Here is a 17,457-nt window from a genome sequence, read left to right as displayed (position 1 = left end):
AGAGCAGCCATCCCTGAACAGAGTGCCTGGCAAAGTGTGAATCATCAAGATGTCAGCAGCAGCACAAGGGCAGCTCTGACAACAGAGGCACAAGGTCTTGCTGGTGGAGTTTTTGCTCCACCCTTGTTACACCCTGAGAAAAATTCCAGACAGGGGTCAAGCTCCCAGTCTCCTCGTCCTTTTGGCCATCTGTTCCCATCAACAGCTTGGCTCTCACCCCGTGGCACGGAGAAGGGTTTCTGGGAGGTGACAATTAATGCTCCAGCCCCTACATATGTTTTGAATATTGAGGAATTTGGAACCACTGAAGATAGATAATGTCTCCCTGACTAATTTAGTTACTTGTTTGCAGCATTTCATATGCTGTAATGTACATCTACGTATTATCACATTTAGAACATTTCACTGCTGTATCCCATATGTTTCCAGTAAATACACTCACTGGGAAACCACTCAGAAGCCTTTTAGCATTCTAGATACTTTCCCAGGGAGGCTTCAATTTTCCTACTCAGTTACTAAAGCTACTGATGCTTTATTTTTGTTTACTTTTAATTATGGCCTTATAGTATTTAGTTAGTGCATGGAAAAGGCAAAGGTTAATGAACAGCCCCATCAGGCTGGTGGTGGCCCGGATCACGGCCACCGACCCTGATGAGGGCACCAACGCCTAAATCATGTACCAGATCGTGGAGGGCAACATCCCCGAGGTCTTCCAGCTCGCTATCTTCTCCAGCGAGCTCACTGCCTTGGCCGACCTCGACTACAAGTCCCTAGAAATCACAAAGCCAGTTAATGAAGACTCTGAGGAACCAGGCTTCTTGACTCCTATCATTTGAATGTCTTTTTTCCTCTACAATAATTATTAGACTTACTTTTTGCATCATGTTCCTTAGTCCTCATTCCTAGAGCGTTTTACAATGCCAGTATCATTTTGCTGATTTACCAGATAGGGAAAAATTGCCACTTGGAGGAAGGAAATAAAATGCTTTCAGCCACCCAGAAGACTCGTGGTTCATCCAGTGCACTCTCCACAAAATTCGTTGCCCATTAGATGCATTTTGAATATCATTTTACTGCCTATGACATGCTTGTACACAAGGCTCTGTGAGACAGAGTAACATTTCTAGATAGGATAGAAATGGATGCTCAGGTCATTAGCTTTTTGGTGAGGTCAGGCTGGACACATTTTACATTCAGGCATAGGTAGAGCTCATGGGGGAACATGGTACAACCTCTTACAGTCTTACTGCTCTTACAGTCAAATATCACCTGTTTCTTGAGTTTTTCCAAACGTCATTGGCCATTTGGTCAATTTGTACAATCCGATCATCTGAAGTAAGAGCCTAGTTACTGAGAAATTTTTAGGACTCTTGATATTTGGGGAATTGAGAATATCTAGTATTTCTAAATGTTTAAACTTTAAGTTTGGAAATACTAATTATTCTTCTGTTCTCATTTGTATGAACTATAGTTTAGGAGCAAAGAAATTACCACAGTGGATCAGGCCACTGGTATAGCAAGCTGGGTTATCTGTCTGCAGCAGTAGTCCATAGTTAGTTAACTCTGAGCTGTTATTAATGGATGCAGAATTGCTTACACTAGCTTTATGGCTCACTGCAGATTCTGCTGTTTTATGCCAGCTCAGGTATCAGTAACTGAAAGGCTCCCTCGTACAGTCCTGCCCTCACAGCTGGGCAGACTGACACAAGAGAACTGAGGAGCACCTAAAGAGCTTAATACATCAGACACATCAGAGCTTAATATAGGGGTGACATTGTGGGTACAAGAGAAACAGAGGGCAGGAAACTATTTCCAAAATTAATAAAATCTTGTACAGAGCAACAAACTCTATTCCTTAAACTTGCGATTCTTGCATGAACAGCCTTACAAGATTTTTGGCTCTTACTCTATGTTTCTTAATACATTTAGATTTATCTTATATGTGATCTTAATTAATAACTTGGCATTGTTATGCTCAGATTTGGGTTAATTCAACACAATTTCTGTTTAATTTATTTATTTGTAATTTACAGATACATAATCTCAACTTTATCTCCATCATAATACAATATTTGTCTTTGATATTTTATTATGTATCATGTATTTGCATATACATCTTTCATTTATAGAGATATCTGAAACAATGCCTTTAAACCAGGCTTTACATGGTTGGTACAAAGCTGCGTAAAGCACTTTTGAACTGTATGCATTATATGCATGTAAATGATTATCAGTTGTGAATCAGATTCACCATATTAAATTATAGACCATTTAAAGGTGATCCAATGTAAATATTCAGCTAATGCAGCAAGGAAATTAAGGAAACAAAGGAACACTGTTTTAATGAGAGAATTATGGAAAACAAATCGGTATTTTGTCTGGGATGTCATGAGGAAGGGACTAAATCTGAAGATAGACAAGGTTAAAGAAAGGTTAATACCAATAAAGGAAGAAGGATTGCTAAAACAACTGAGACGAGATTTATGAAAGAGTGCATTCCACAGATTTGCAACTATGAGTATTGCAGGCAAAGGAGTGTGGATGACAAACTGTTTAAAGAAGCAGTGAAGGCACTGGAATATTGGAGTTATATTTCCTTTGGGAGGTCAAAGAAGCACCATATTGTAGTGTCCAATAAACTAAACAAAGGAATGAGAAATATAAGGTTTCCGGTTAACGTATAGACGTGGGTGCAAAGCTGGCAATCCACGAATTGCAGTTCTTGTTTTCTGCCACAGAGCTGTATTGTTTCAGCCTTGTTTTGACTAACACTGGAATGACTGTGATTCTACAGGCTTGCTATATACTATTTTGGTAGCTACTTTAATACTCAGTAAGTGGAGATCTTTTCCATTTTGAAGGGAACCCCTACTTAGGGACGTTTTTTGTGAGGCAGGGGTCTGCAACACTGAAAAAAATACATAATTTGCAAAGGCCTGAAAGCTACAATAGCAGACTGGCCTATCTTACTGTGAACAAAGGATCATATACAACGTTCAGCAAATGTTGAAAAATGCAGACCATGGAGACGATTTCTCAAACTGATTAGCTAAAGATGCCTGCATGAAATTGGGTTAAAACCAAAGAAAGGTATCTTCTCACTGTCATTCCATCCAGTCGTCTTTTCCTGTGTTCTATGGCCTTTTAATATTTTATTATTACTTTTTTTTTTTAAATATGCACCATAGAAGTCAGCATTAGGAATACTATGGTTAATAGGTGGAAATTCATGCATTGAGGAAATATTGGTCATTTCTTAATTTTTCATCTGATGTATAGTATTTATGGTTACACTTTGGATTTGTTTGGTTTTGATGGAGACATACTATGTCAGTTTGGCAACTGTGCTTCCATTTTTAATAAAAGCATTTCATCCAGATGACAAAAGGCAGTTATAAGAGAAATTTATCCACTTGCATGCTTACATTTTCTCCTTGTATTCTCCCACTTGTCTTCTCCACGGACAGTGACTCTGCTTTGCTGCATTTTTAGTACAGTGGGATGTTATAAGGCAACATTCTGGTTTTACCTCAGTTTATGACTTGTATCATGCCATGAAAAGTTGAGGCATACCTATTGTGTGTGTGAATTTTGCTTTTTGTTTTATTTCAAAATTTCTGTATTTAATGGAATAAGAACTTATAAACTGTTTTGCTTGCAACATTTTACAGTGTTGTGGGCTTGTTTGAAACCTCAGTTTCAAGTAGTGATCAGCTTTCTCATACTTTGAAACTGTGAAGAAAAAGGAATTTATTGAGATTTAATTTCTTAATTTGAAAATCTCACTTGTAATAATCAAGTTTGCAAAGGAAAAAAACCAAAGACTTTCAGTGTGTGAAGTCTTTGAGTTCACTGATGTACTTTAAATTATGATGATAACTTCATTTTCTAAGATTTAATGCTTCATAACTTGACACGAGTTTGAGTAATGATGTAAATCATGAAAGAATATAAAGTTTTCTAGCTGCATTCTGATTCTCAACAGGCAGTTTCCCACACCTCCAAACCTCTGTAAATCGGTTCAAGCATGATCTTCATCACATTTTGTTGATTTGTTATTTTGGCTCCTGCTTGCTGCCAGTAAAATCAGCGTTTCCCTTTTTATTATCTTAAATTTTGCTAAAACTTTTCAGCTTCTAGAATGTGTAAATACTTCTTCCAGTTAAGGAGAGTATTTTACACGAAGCAAGAAGGAATATAGTCACACACATGAAACTGCAATTCACACTAAAGTATTTCATATTGTTAACAGCTGTCAGTAAGAGAACAGGTCAAGGTGAAGTCATTAAATTTCCATTCCATAGGAAGTACTTTATGCTTCTTCCGTATATGCCATAGAAACTTTTCAGAGTATCAACAGGGAATACCATAGAAATTAGTAAACTCTCTGCTCCTATGCACTGTGCTTAGTTCCTGCAGACCAAGCTTCAGAAATGCTCTCTAGTATTCATCAAGTGTTCAACCATCACACAACAGCAGCAGGGCATCATGGAAGATTTTTGTACCTTTGCTGTCTTGGTGTTTTGGGAATAATTGACTTCACTCATGTTTTCTTCTACAGCACCTGCTGAGATTGCAGATAGGTACAGGGAAAGGAATTATTTTCAGGATTATTTTCCACAAGGAAGTTCATAAATTATAGGTAGAAACATAATCAATCACCAAGCTAAATATTTCAGCTTCTCTAATAATGCACATATGGGAAAGATACGCAACAAGACAAATTATGAAAATCTTGACTGTGTCAAGATTAGTGAACTGAATGATATATGGTATAATTTCCAAATTTTATCCTTGTGAACATATGTTTTATAGAAGACTGAGAAATACCAAGGGCACAGCTTTAATAGATACTAGGAGAACTCCTAAGGTCTGGTTTAAGGAGCATTAAATACTATTGGCCTATTCAGGGCCAATTTTTTAGAACCTCGCAGAGGCTCCCCAGCTAAAGACTCGATAGTGTTTGCATTAAGAAGAAACAAAACATCTATCACTTGGGACACAGAACACAGCAAATGTTCCCGCCCTTCGTAGGAGCAAGTAAACGTCCCCAGGATGTCAAATCAAAAGGAACAACAAGCAAATCAGCAATCAAAAGGAGAGGAAAAATTATTCCAGTGTCAACATAAAGACTGTGTGACATGCACTGCTCACAAAGACCACCAACCAGATTTGCAGAGCCTGGTGCCTCCAAGAAGCAACTCCACTTCTCCTTACCAAAGACAGTTCTTTGTTTCTTTCATAGAACAGCATAGAAAGCATAAGCAATGCTGAACCATGAAATTATACTGGGAAGTGAATGGGAGATATGGGAGAGAACGAACACCTGGAACTCAAGGATGCTAGTATGCCTATTACGCTAACAGTCACCCAAAATACAGTATTTTAGTGGGGAAATTTTCAAAGATATAATCACCAGCTAGAAATGACACATCTGCCTATTCAGAAATCCCCCATGTGGCTAGCAAACTGCAGTAAACTGAAATGTGTTGGTGACTTGTTACACACTGTGGTCTTCTCTGGAAAGATGGGAAACCTCTTGAATACTACTGATGCTTTGCTTGCCACTCTAATACTTGGGCAGTTCCAATTCCGTGCATAAAGGACAACAATATGTACGCAGTGGCACCATTAGCTCCTTGTTGTCTTGTAGCAACCGTTTTGAACTAGCCACAGACCTATGTGAAGGTATGTATCACATTCACTTCAGCTAAGGGGTCTGACGGCATTTTGCTTGGTACTGTGCATTTGTTTGTTTAAGCAGAAGGTCTTGTGTTGCTTAAAGCAGTATGTGCTCTTTAGCTTATCACTATAATATGCATAAAATATATTACATATGTGGTGGTCATGTGCACTGATAAATTATATTTACCATGCACCTTTATGTGCCTCACCTGCAGTTCGTCCCATCAATCTATCTCCCCCAGTATTTATTCTAACATTCCAAACCTCTGAGCAGCTTCAAACAGCTGGGACTTCCCCCCTTCCCCCCCCCCCCCCCCCCAACCTGTCAAAGATATATTTCCTTCTTTTCCCCCAACAGGGGATTTTTTCCTACCAAATTAATACTGGCCAAAAGACAAAATGGTGACATTTTGCCCTGAACCGAAGTGTAGGATCTGTTATATCTCACCAAAGTGCAAAGCTTAACAGGGGGCTTTTGGAACATACCTTGGGGACGAGGAGATTGCTAGGGTTCTCAGGGAGCAGCCAGCAATTCTCTGGTATTTGGAAGATCCTTTCCTAAATATTCAGGTTTTGAAGTCACGGCATTCTTATCTATAGCAGTACTATTTCTGGTGGCTTTTAACAGATTCAAATATTTTTTGAAGTTTCAAAGATTTACTATTAGTAATTCTCTGTTTGAGACTAGGCAGCTGGATTAGCTCTAAGTGTAGTAGTACCTGCTATTAAAGATCAAGGCTACAAAAATAGTCCCAATAACATTTTTTTAACACTCAAATGTTTTGCATTTATTAACTGTAGGAGAGTGGCAAACTGCATACAGAATGTCTGAAGTAACATTTGTATTGGCATTCACTTGATTTGTACTACCTAATTCATTATTCATATCATTGCCACTTATATTGTGACTATTTAAAATGAGGGTCATTTGAAGGTAATACTACCAAGTGTTCTTTCTACCCACTGGAGTTTATGCATATTAGTCATTTGCTTTCATCTTTGCTATTATATTTATTCCTATTTTTATACATCTGTCTACTATACCCTTTCCCATGACTTTCTTAAATGCCCTTTTTTTTTTTTTTTTTTTTTCAATTCCTGGGTTTATTTTTCACAGCTTCTGGTATATTACAATGATCTTTGGCCATATGTTCGGGTGTGCATGAGAACTCGGATATGGCTTCTTGCATAGCAAGAAGGAAATTGGCTCCACTGATGGTATAAACATCGAGCTGATTAACAAAGGCAGCTTTTTGCTACTCTGTGACTAGGGATAGAAATAGACATTGGACAATAATGGAACACGTTCAATAAGAAACATGAAAAATGATGTTATCAAACTTCTTCCACTCAAGCTTCTTCCACTGTACCAGAACAGTTACAGGTTTCAGCAATGAAATAATTAATACTGCTGACATCTAAGGAAGTGTTAACACAGTTGATGCTGGAAAACAAATATAAATTCTCCTGTGTTTTCATTTGACAAGAAAGAGAAGGAGTAGAATGATTAAAGACTTGAATGAGTTATGAACTGGACTCACAGTGCGAATATGGGCATTACACCCAAAGCTCTGAGTTGTGCTCTGCAGATGTGCTGGATGTGTGGGAAACATCCCCGCCAGTTTGCCTTGGTGGGTTGCCTGATGAGCAATTGCTGTTTCCCAAGAAAGTACTTTGAAACTTCCACAGACAAGCCTTTAATTCATCAGGTGTTGCTGATTTGATAGGATGAAATGAAAAAAAGTAACATAAGCGTTCACGCATGGGGATTTCACTATACAGGATAGGCTGAATTTGCCTTTGTACTGAAGGGAATTTTGTCTCATTTTACAGAAAATTGAAAGCAGTGGTCATCAGAAAAGATGACACGCTGCACAAAATCCGAATAGATGAATACGAAAGCTGAAAGAGAGTAAGGAGTTTGGACACCAGCTGGACAGGGTAAATTGTAAAGAGAAAAACAGCAACTTCAGCTTTAGCAGCAGTGGTAGTCCTACGTTCATGCAGAGTACAAATCTTGAATACAAATCTAATACAAACTAGCCTGTTAATTCAGACTAATGATGTCAGTGGGACTTAATTTAAAACCCATCTGAAAAGATACATTCCAACCTAGGTTCAAGATAGAGAGCATTTTCCCTTAGTGACTTCATTCTTTCAAAAAATTTGGTTTGGTTTTCTTTTAGGTAGGATAACAATGAGTGCCTCGCTATCCACAGTTTCTTCAAGGAGGAAGTAAGGACAGAGTGGTGTAAGCATACGTATTTGGAAAGAGGAAGATGCTAGGAAAGAAAGAAATTTTACGTGCCCACCAGCTCTTCATTGCACGTAGTGAATGTGGAGGTAAAACCAGTCAGGAATGGAAAAACTACCAGAGTGAACAGGAGAAGGAGTTGAGCAGATGAGCGAAAGAGGAAGAATGACAGGAAGGTGAATAAAGTATGAGCGTTTAAGTGGGCTAGGGAGTGATGAGCGAAACTGCACTAAGTAGTCAGATTGTGTAGTGTCGGTATTTTCAGCAGGATTTCCTTGAGGACCACCGTAACTCAACAGTGGTTAAGTGACAGAGTATGGGTCTTGGTAGTTTTACTACTGTTGCTTTTTAACAAATTGAGGGCTAGTAAGGTGCACCATGCGTGTATTTCTCATTTTAGCACCAGCACAAATTTCATTTAGAGAAATCAGGTATTTTTTGAAACCCAAAGTTTATTCAAAGCAAAGTTTCTTATCTACTGTATGTCTGTACTCATACTGTTGGCCTTTTTTTCACACGGGTGAAAAGGCCTGTTGATGTTGATTTTCAAAACTGAAAACAAGCAGAAGTTTAACAGGTTTTGTGCTCAGTCTTACCAGAAGGGGAAAAACCAAAGGATTTTATTCATTCAGGGTCAGAGGCCAGGACAGTGGGTCACGGGCAGGTACCTTCACCTGGCCACCACCGCCAAACGGTCCCTGGCAGACTCACCACAACATTCACCGGGGGCATCAGGTCCCCGTCATTGTGATTTCCCTGAGGAGCAGTTAAGCTGTACACACAGGATCAAAAGTGGCCTTACCCATCTCGCTGTTTCACCTCGTAAATTTTTGGATACGTAGGTAACACAAGCATCTCAGTTTCCAGCCATCAGGAGCACTGTGAGCCCATCCGCCGTGAAGACGGACAAGGCTTTTGTTCCAGCTCACGCTGGGGTCCCGCGTTCGAACCGGGAAGCCCACGGCGTGTGGGGCGGGGCGCGCTGCGGGCCCGGCCGCCGCCCTGAAGCACCGAGGCCGCCCAGGGCCGCGCGCAGCCCGCGCTCCGGCCACCGCCCAACCGCCAGCTCCGCCCCCCCGCGGCTGGCGGCGGCGGCGACACGGCCACGCCCCCCGCGCAGGCGCACCGCCCGCCGGCGTAGGGGCAGAGCGCGCGAAAATTCCAAACCGGCAGCGCGAGCCGGGCCGCGGGGTAAGCCGCTGGGGAGGGGGCGGGGCCGGGGCCGAGGGGCGGGGGCCGCGCCCACCCAGCCGGTAGGGCAGCGGGGGAGGGGGTGCAGCTCCCCCCACCCCCGCTCTCGGAGCGGGGGGCTCGGGAGCGGCCACCGACGCCGCCGCGGCGGCGGGGACCTTCCCACCGACTGAAAGGGGAGCGGCCTTTCCCGCCCGTCGCGCCCCCAGTGGCCTCACCTCGGTGGCCGCTGGCGCCCCGGCGAGGGGCAGGGGGCGCGGGCGCGGGCGCGAGGGTCCGCGCATGCGTGGATGCGCCAGCGCGGGTCGGGGGCTGTCGTGAGGGGAGGGCGCGGTAGCCCGGGCCCTCCGCCGGGCTCGCTGCCCTCGCTGCGGGAGCTGGCGGCGAGGAGCCGGCTGGGGTGGGCCCGGCGTCGGCACCGAGGGGTCGAGGCGGGTCACCTCGGCCCTCCCCAGAGCTTTCTGCTCTGCCAGAGGAAGGTGGCTGTGGCGCTGAGGCGGTGCTGCGCTCCGTTGTACATCCTGTGAGCTGGGTACCGAGCGTCTCGCCCCAGCACTTTCCCCAGCTGCTTCCCGAGCTACTGCTGCCCTCACTTGTGAGGTGGTTGTTCGGTATTTCGTGCTGTGCTGCAACTGTGCCTCATTCTTGCCTTAACGCAGGGGGAAAGTAGCTGCGTTACACTTCCCCAAACAAGGGTGGAGCTTTTTAGTGAGAATGCTGGTTAGGCTGTGGGCTGTCGAAGGTGGGAATGGCCTGTGATAAAGGAAATAACGTGCGGCTGCGTGCACGTCGCAGTTAACAGCTCGTACTTGGTCAGTATCGTCTGGTGCTGACAACATTTGAAAAGAGAGAGACTTCCACGTCTGCGCTGTCTGCATTTTGCTATTCCCCTTGGTCCTAGGAACTTTGGAAACTGAGCGGTAAAATGTCCTTTTGTGATACGTGTATGAGATCAGTGCAACTGTAATACATGGATACCTTCCTAAATGGTTTACAAAGAGAAGGAGTAAGAAGTTTACAGCTTTGTTTGTGATTTAGCAGATGTGCCAACTCTTGTACTGTGCAATCTGACACTCTCAGACATCTGCTCTAGTGGAGGAACTCCTTTACAGTGTGCTTTTACAGTATACTGTCAGATAGTGTAGCTGGCTTTTTTTTAAACTAAAGATTAGGGAAGACCAATGTCTCCTAAGTGTTGGGAGAAGTTGCCATTTTTATTTTTGGTTTTGGTTCATCAATGTAGGTAATTAAACCACTACCTTTCACTCCTCTCAAAAATTTTCCAAATTGCCATTTATGATGTGGAAGAACAACTAAAATGGGGTAATGGTTATTGCTCTGTATCACAGTGAAGAATCCTTTAGGTAAAATTTGTGGGACATAACATTCTAGTGATGGGCCTTTGAAAACCAGGAGAATCTTAAGAATTTGGGAATTTTTTCCAGAACGTTATTGTAAGGATCTGAAGCTCCTCCCCCCCCCCCCCAGTGCAAACTTTATGAATCTTTTTTGTAAAAGGAAAGCTTTCTTGTCTGCGGCCATTAAACGAAGTAACATCCAATTTAGGTTCTGAGTGTTGCTGTGCTACTTGTTTTTATCCTCGTCTTCCCTTCTTTGCTCCAGGTTCAAAAATTGTGTCATAAAACTTCATCACCATATGATACTTGAAGCAGAAATCGAGATATTTATCAAAGTACATGGTGAGCTAGGGACACGTCTATGAAAATCTTCTGTCTGTTGAATTTTGTCATTGCTGGAAAGCCCTCTTGTTTATCGTGTTTTCCTCCCTGTTGCAGTCTCTCTTCCTCTCCATGTGGCTGCTTGTTCACTACTGCCATCTCTTGGGTAGAAGCAGGCCTGCTGAACGTTTATGATGGTGTCCTCTAGGGGTTGGTTTGTAAAGAGAATACAAACGCTGCTATACTTGCCTCTCAGTGGAGACTTGTCTTTAGAGAACATGGCGGTGGGAAAGTAAGAGTCGGGAAGAGACCCTAAAAGTTATCTTTTCACTTACAAGCATAGATCAAGTTTTGATAACAATTTCTGTGCTTTTTGTTGTAGTTTCCTCGGGAAATGAGATCTGTGTGCTTCCACAGCTTCATGTCTTTGGCTGCTAAGAATTTAACATGTTAGTCAATTTTAACTAAGTTTGAAAGCAGAGTAAGGGTTTGAAAACAATTCTATGCCTATATATTTTCTAGAAATTGAGGGAAAGGTCAAGGAGAGACTGTTGGTCCACATTTTGTTTGGCAGTAGTCCTTCATCTAGTCAGCACATGTGTATGGGCCAGCTGGATGGTATGCGCCTGAAATTAACCATAGCTTACCATGGGTGAAAGTGTCATAAGGGACACCAGTGGGAGTTGGGGTTTTAAGGGTGATGTTATGGAGAGTTAAAGCAATGAAGCATACCCATTTGAAGGTACTAGATGCAGTTGTTCTCCTGTGAATGGAGCAGCCTTGTGCACTCAGTGTACTTCTAAACCATGATTTCTTTTCTTTCTTTTTCCCTAGCAATGTGTTTCAGTATACTGACTTACAGTTATGAAGGTGCTGTTTTTGACAAAGATGTCTTTCAAAAGATGAGTGAAGGATCTTGTGAAGGGTGAAGGATGGGTGAAACAATTTTTTCCTGAAACAGTAATTCAGAAAGTGTTAAGAGTCCTTTGATATACGTGGAATTGTTTTTCGCATTTACAGGAAGATGCATATATTGTATGAGATTAATCCCAGATAAAAATCTTCAGTCTTTGATTTACCAGATTTTTTTTTTTTAATGAATACAATATATTTTGTGTCAACCTGATCTAAAAAATGTACAAAAGTATGCCAGGTTGTGAAGATCTTATTACATGTATAAACAGTAGAACAGCTCTCAAAAATCAAGTCAAATCTTGAATTAAACAGTTTAACTTTCATGAAGAAGGGTATTCCCGGTCCGAATTTTCTGGTTAATGTTATCACAAATGACTGTCATTATTATTAATGTTGCTAAAATGAAGACAATGGTAATGCTTATTAAAAATCTGTATTTTCTTTCATGTAGCTTTGAAATTAAAAAATCTTGCATCTTGAACTTGGTGGCACATCCCACCAACTTCTGAGACCACTTCAGGACCACATAGTTAGTCTACTTTGTAAGTTATAGGAATGTAGAATATGTTAAATATTTTCTCCTTGGTGAGGACTAATAACTTTGCGGGTATTGCGAAGTATTTAAAAATTAGTAAGACTTAGTTATGCATTTTAATATAGAAATAATATTGATTTTAGATGGCTATGACAAATGGTGTGTGATGAGTTGGAGTTGAACACTGTGTCCCTAATACAAAAATACTCTTTATTAGTACTGTGTTGATCATGAACTAATTAAACATAAACATAAATTAATCATATATAAATCATAAAGAGGAATCTATATTAACAATTATAATTTAAATCTTCTGAATTTGGAAATTTCTAGTTACAGCTTCTGTAACATCTTTTCAAGAGTGCTTTTACTCTAACTATGTAATGGTAAAGGGTGGACTCATGTGAGACTTACAGTATTTGCAGGAGGTTTCTGTTATTATTTTTTTAACTGTCAGCCTTGCATATAGTTGCAGGGTTCTGACATAGAACTTCTGCATGGATTTTTAACTTCTAATAGAAAGGTAAGAAATGTAGATAAGCAATGCCATGAGTTATATTTTCATAAACTTACTAGTCATTAATTATACAGATATTATTGGACATAATCTAACAACAGATGATTTGCTCAAATGTAATCTGCACAGCATCAGTTATGGTAATCTGGTGAAATAAAGTCCATGAAACTACTGCAGCACAACAATCGTTGTAAATCTTTGAGAGGAATAAATTCTTTTTACTTGCAAATGGAGCAAATCTGATGTTATCAGACATGTATTTTTAGTTTGATTTTAAAAAAAATACACTATAGTATTAAACTTTAAAATTAGAGCAGTACTAATCAGGCTCCTGTAGAGGTGAAATAGAACAGGCCTTGGAAACTTAAATGACTTCATTAGTGTCATGTGCGAGATGTGTCAGAAGTGAGAATCAGACTCTTAGGCTTCTGACTCCTGGAGCCAAACTGCAAGGCTGCCCTTCTTCCTTACTAGTAGAGTCACTGGACATGTTTATTTTATAAATCTTGATTAACTATGTGACAGTACCGAAATATTCCAAACAGTGACTGTAATAAAGTATCATAATATACAACTAAATTGACATATATGAGTGTCCAAGGAGAAGAGGCCAAGACATACCACTAGCTAATACTATTTTCCTATGTTGTACATTAAAAGTTTTCATCTGTCATCAGCTGACCCAAATTCATAAGGAACTCCCTTCTCATTGAATACCAGAACTATATAGCTTTAATTTCATGCCAAGGGTGGCATTGCTAAATTGTGAGTTTTTCATGAACAGATGTGACAAAAATCTTACTGGCAAGTCAGAGGATCCACTATTAGCACATTAAAAAGTACATGTGCATAGAATATACAGTAATAATTGACTGAGAATTCCCCAAATCAATGCGTCATCACTTTGAAGGTCAGTGCCCTGTGTCCAGTCTAAATGCCCACGTAGCTAATTGTTGCTGCCGTAAGAGTTTGACTGAGTGAATTGCTGAAAGCCTTTGCTCTAGATGTTTCTGAGAAAACTTATCTTTTCTTGTTTGCAAAGAATGAATAGGCTGATTTAATGCCTGTGAATAGCATGAAACCTTGTCAATGGACTCCAGGGACAACTGTCTGTGGGAGTGTGTTAAAATAATGTACAACAAAAAGGTATAAATGTTGATGTGGATGTCATGAAGTTATTTTTATTCTTCTGAAGAATACATTTTTCTTTTTCTGTCAGGTGTACTTAGTGCCATAAATACATCTTTATTCAGAAGGTTTTATTCTGTGGCTATTTCTGGGTGTGACTAGTCAGGGAGAGAGGGGGGAAGAGTATGGTAAGTTGGGGTTTTTTTTGTGCCAAAGAGAAATGCATTCTTTCATTTGCAAACTTGCTTTGATTGTATAGGGACTATGTGAATGCTTTTCATAGAATTTCAGTAGCCTCAACTGTTGTTAGAATAAATACATATCATTTTTACTTAAACTTATTATGCTATCACTGGAGTTCATACAAAATAAGTATGTATAATAAAAACTGGAAAGAAGGTACTTTCCCATGATTGTTGTGTGATCATTTTCTTTTTGGTGGAATATTTGCCCTTCACCATTGCATGAACCACTGTGTCATGCTTGAGGAGCTTAGGTTGAGTAATAGGTTGTCTTTGAGGAAATCCTTGAGAAGCAGTGTTGTCTAATGGGCTAGAACATATAAGATTTGTGTCTTTTATCTCCTTCTGTCATTTGTTTCCTCAGTGACTTTGGACAAGTCATTTTCTATTTGTGCCTCTGTCTCCTTATGCTTCTGTAGAAATGCTTTAACTCTGTAGAGCTGAAGAATTTCAATGAAAGGTATGTACTTCATTAGTAGATATTAGAGGTTCCTAAATGGTTCTGGAGATTTTTACAGAAAAGGAATTCACTTAGTATAAGCAAGACAACTCTATACACTGTATGAATAGCTCTGGCTATCAATACCATAGGCAATATTTTAACTGATGTTCAAATACTTGCGATAAAGGAGTTTGGACAATATGTCATCTTTTCTTATGTCTGTGTAAGTCGGAGGTAAAGCTTGAATTTAGCAAAGTCGTATGGCTACCAAAGAAGCATATCTGTTGGAAATATGAAGCCCTTTAACACTAAGTTAACACTAAACTTACAATTTAATTGAAGAAAGAAAGGCTAGTCATTCTTCTCTATGTCTAAATAGATTGTGTCCCTGTCCCCCCCTCCCATTTTTTTAAAATGGTGAAACAAAGGTGAATATTTTCAGACTGTGCTACCCATTTGCAGAATCTCCTCCACAGCTTAGTTGGAGGAAGATGATATTCTGGCAGGAACTTTTTTAGGCTTTCCCCCACCTCCTTGTAATTTTAGTGTGTACAGGTAGAAGTGAATGCTGTTCCTTGATATATAAAGGAATACACTTTTTTCTTTTACGTTACAGGTCATACATGACTCCTCTGAAGAGAGGACTAATGTTCTGACTTGCAGTGTACAATTTAATGTATGTTCTACTTATGCTTGGAAACTAGGGAATTACTGCATATTTGTTAATTACATAACTTAGAGTGAAACATCTAAAAAGCAAAGAAAAAAGTGCCAAAGGTTGGTGTATATGCAACCCACCCTCACTGGTAGCTCAAAGTATTGTAACTCTGGAAAGACAGGAATGCTGTTTATTTCATGGTGAAACTTTGGATTAATCTCTAGTTAAAAGTTTTTTTTCAGAGGAACTGAATTTTAAGGGAAGAAATTTCTCTGTATTCCACTGAAGCAGTATACAAATACAAATTAATTGGAGAGGAGTTTCAATGATGAGGGAAGCTTGGATGATTGGTTTTGTTTATGTTCAGATCAGAATAGAATAGAATAGACTATTTTGGTTGGAAGGGATCTACAACGATCGTCTAGTCCAACTGCCTGACCACTTCAGGGCTGACCAAGTTAAAGCATGGTATTAAGGGCATTGTCCCCTGACACTGACAGGCTTGGGGCATCACCCACCTCTCTAGGAAGCCTGTTCCAGTGTCTGACCACCTTCTCGCTAAAGAAATGCTTCCTAATGTCCAGTCTAAACCTCCCCTGGCGCAGCTTTGAACCATTCCCACGTGTCCTGTCGCTGGATCCTGGGGACAAGAGATCAACACCTCCCTCTCCACCTCCCCTCCTCAGGAAGCTGTACAGAGCAATGAGGTTGCCCCTCAGCCTCCTTCTCTCCAAACTAGACAAACCCAGGGTCCTCAGCCGCTCCTCACAGGACATGCCTTCCAGCCCTTCCACCAGCTTTGTTGCCCTCCTTGGGATGCATTCAAGGACCTTCACATCCTTCTTCAATGGTGGGGCCCAGAACTGCACACAGTACTCAAGGTGAGACCACACCAAGGCTAAATACAGCGGGATAATCACCTCTTCTGACCGGCTGGTAACGCTGTGTTTGATGCACCCCAGGGTGCGGTTTGCCCTCCTGGCTACCAGGGCACACTGCTGGCTCACATGGAGCCTGCTGTCAACCAGCACCCCCAGATCAGTTTTTTTCTGAAGAAGTGTTGTTGTGTAGGGAAGAGGTTGAAGAAAGCCTTTTAGGCATGTGAAGTTACAGTAAAAATGTCTAATAGTGGATTTAAGCTGGAGGAGAGAGGGATAACCAGATGTAAAAGTTTAACGGAGAAAGTACAATTTTTATTTGGTACAAAAATCACTCTGTGTCTAGGTAATTGTAATTCATTCACATCTTTGCTTTGGCTTACATGAAGCTATGTGAGAGCATAATAATTTGCCAGAAGAGGGTAATGAAAACTTTATAGTCAAAGTTCGTGTCAGGTAGCCCACGAGATACTGAGGGACGCATTAGCTGGCAGATTGAATATAGGAGAAGGAGTACAAACAATAAATTACATCTAACAAGAATTTTCCATTATTGCTAATAGGTCTAACTTTTCTGGTGTAGTGACTTTGTGAGCTCTTATGTGGATAAGCTTCTTAGTGTCTTGAATGCACCATGTGAAATTCAGGCTCCATTGAGACTAACAAAAATTTTGCCGCTGATGTAAACAGAGTCAGAATTTTCCTGTAACCTGCAAAAGAAGGTCTAATTTATGTATTGTTTACACTACTGATATCGGAGGCCCATGCACAATTGATGTGTGATGTTACTAGCCATCGTGAAGCTGAACTGGTGTTAGCAATGATTGGACTTTTCGTGAAGTGGTGTAAAAATACGTTAGTTTTATTTTTATGTTTCCAGATGTTCTACAGAAGCAGTTCTGCCTCCTGTAGTTCAGAGGTTGAATCAAACCTAATGCCTCTTTACAGAGTTGCATTTATTCTTTGTTTGCATTGTCGTCTTAGCTGCATTTTTCTTTGTGTGGCCTTTGTTGGCAGCTGTTATCACAGAAGTCAACTGAAAATGAACTGGGCTGAGTGAAAAGGCTCTGTCCAGCAAACTGAATCCAAGAATATTTTAACATTCACCTTCATAAGAGCTATCCCAAAAAAATCTTTATCCCTCGAGCACTAGGAGAGATTGCCACATTACAGTGACCTGAGTGTTACCAAAATAATCTTGGAAGATTTGCTGTTTAGATTGTGCAAGACAAAATGTGTAAGTTTTTGCCTTACTGTGGAAATACATTGAAAGGAGATGTGCTTCACACCTCCACTCCCCAACCCCCCCTCCCCATTTCTAGAAGATTATGAA

General features: G+C 40.6%; 1 protein-coding gene and 1 long non-coding RNA gene across 3 annotated transcripts in view; both read left to right on the top strand.

The window, feature by feature from the left end:
* The first annotated feature begins 9,060 nt into the window (after window positions 1-9,060).
* Window positions 9,061-17,457, top strand: part of FANCC (FA complementation group C) — an 85,986-nt gene continuing 77,589 nt past the window's right edge. Inside the window, exon 1 of one of the 2 annotated variants that reach the window (XM_075526486.1) lies at window positions 9,061-9,130. The gene's annotated coding sequence lies outside the window, so the exon portion shown is untranslated. The remainder of the gene's footprint in view (window positions 9,131-17,457) is intronic. The other variant, XM_075526487.1, reaches the window with a different exon arrangement.
* On the top strand, window positions 9,931-11,258 carry LOC142421620 (uncharacterized). The gene is made up of 3 exons (XR_012778930.1): window positions 9,931-10,050; window positions 10,754-10,830; window positions 11,192-11,258. It is a non-coding gene; the product is annotated as an uncharacterized LOC142421620 (long non-coding RNA).

Source organism: Mycteria americana, chromosome Z (assembly GCF_035582795.1).
Source record: "Mycteria americana isolate JAX WOST 10 ecotype Jacksonville Zoo and Gardens chromosome Z, USCA_MyAme_1.0, whole genome shotgun sequence".
NCBI lineage: Eukaryota > Metazoa > Chordata > Aves > Ciconiiformes > Ciconiidae > Mycteria > Mycteria americana.
The sequence above is the reverse complement of the archived record's forward strand: the minus strand, read 5'-3'. Positions and strand labels throughout refer to the sequence as shown.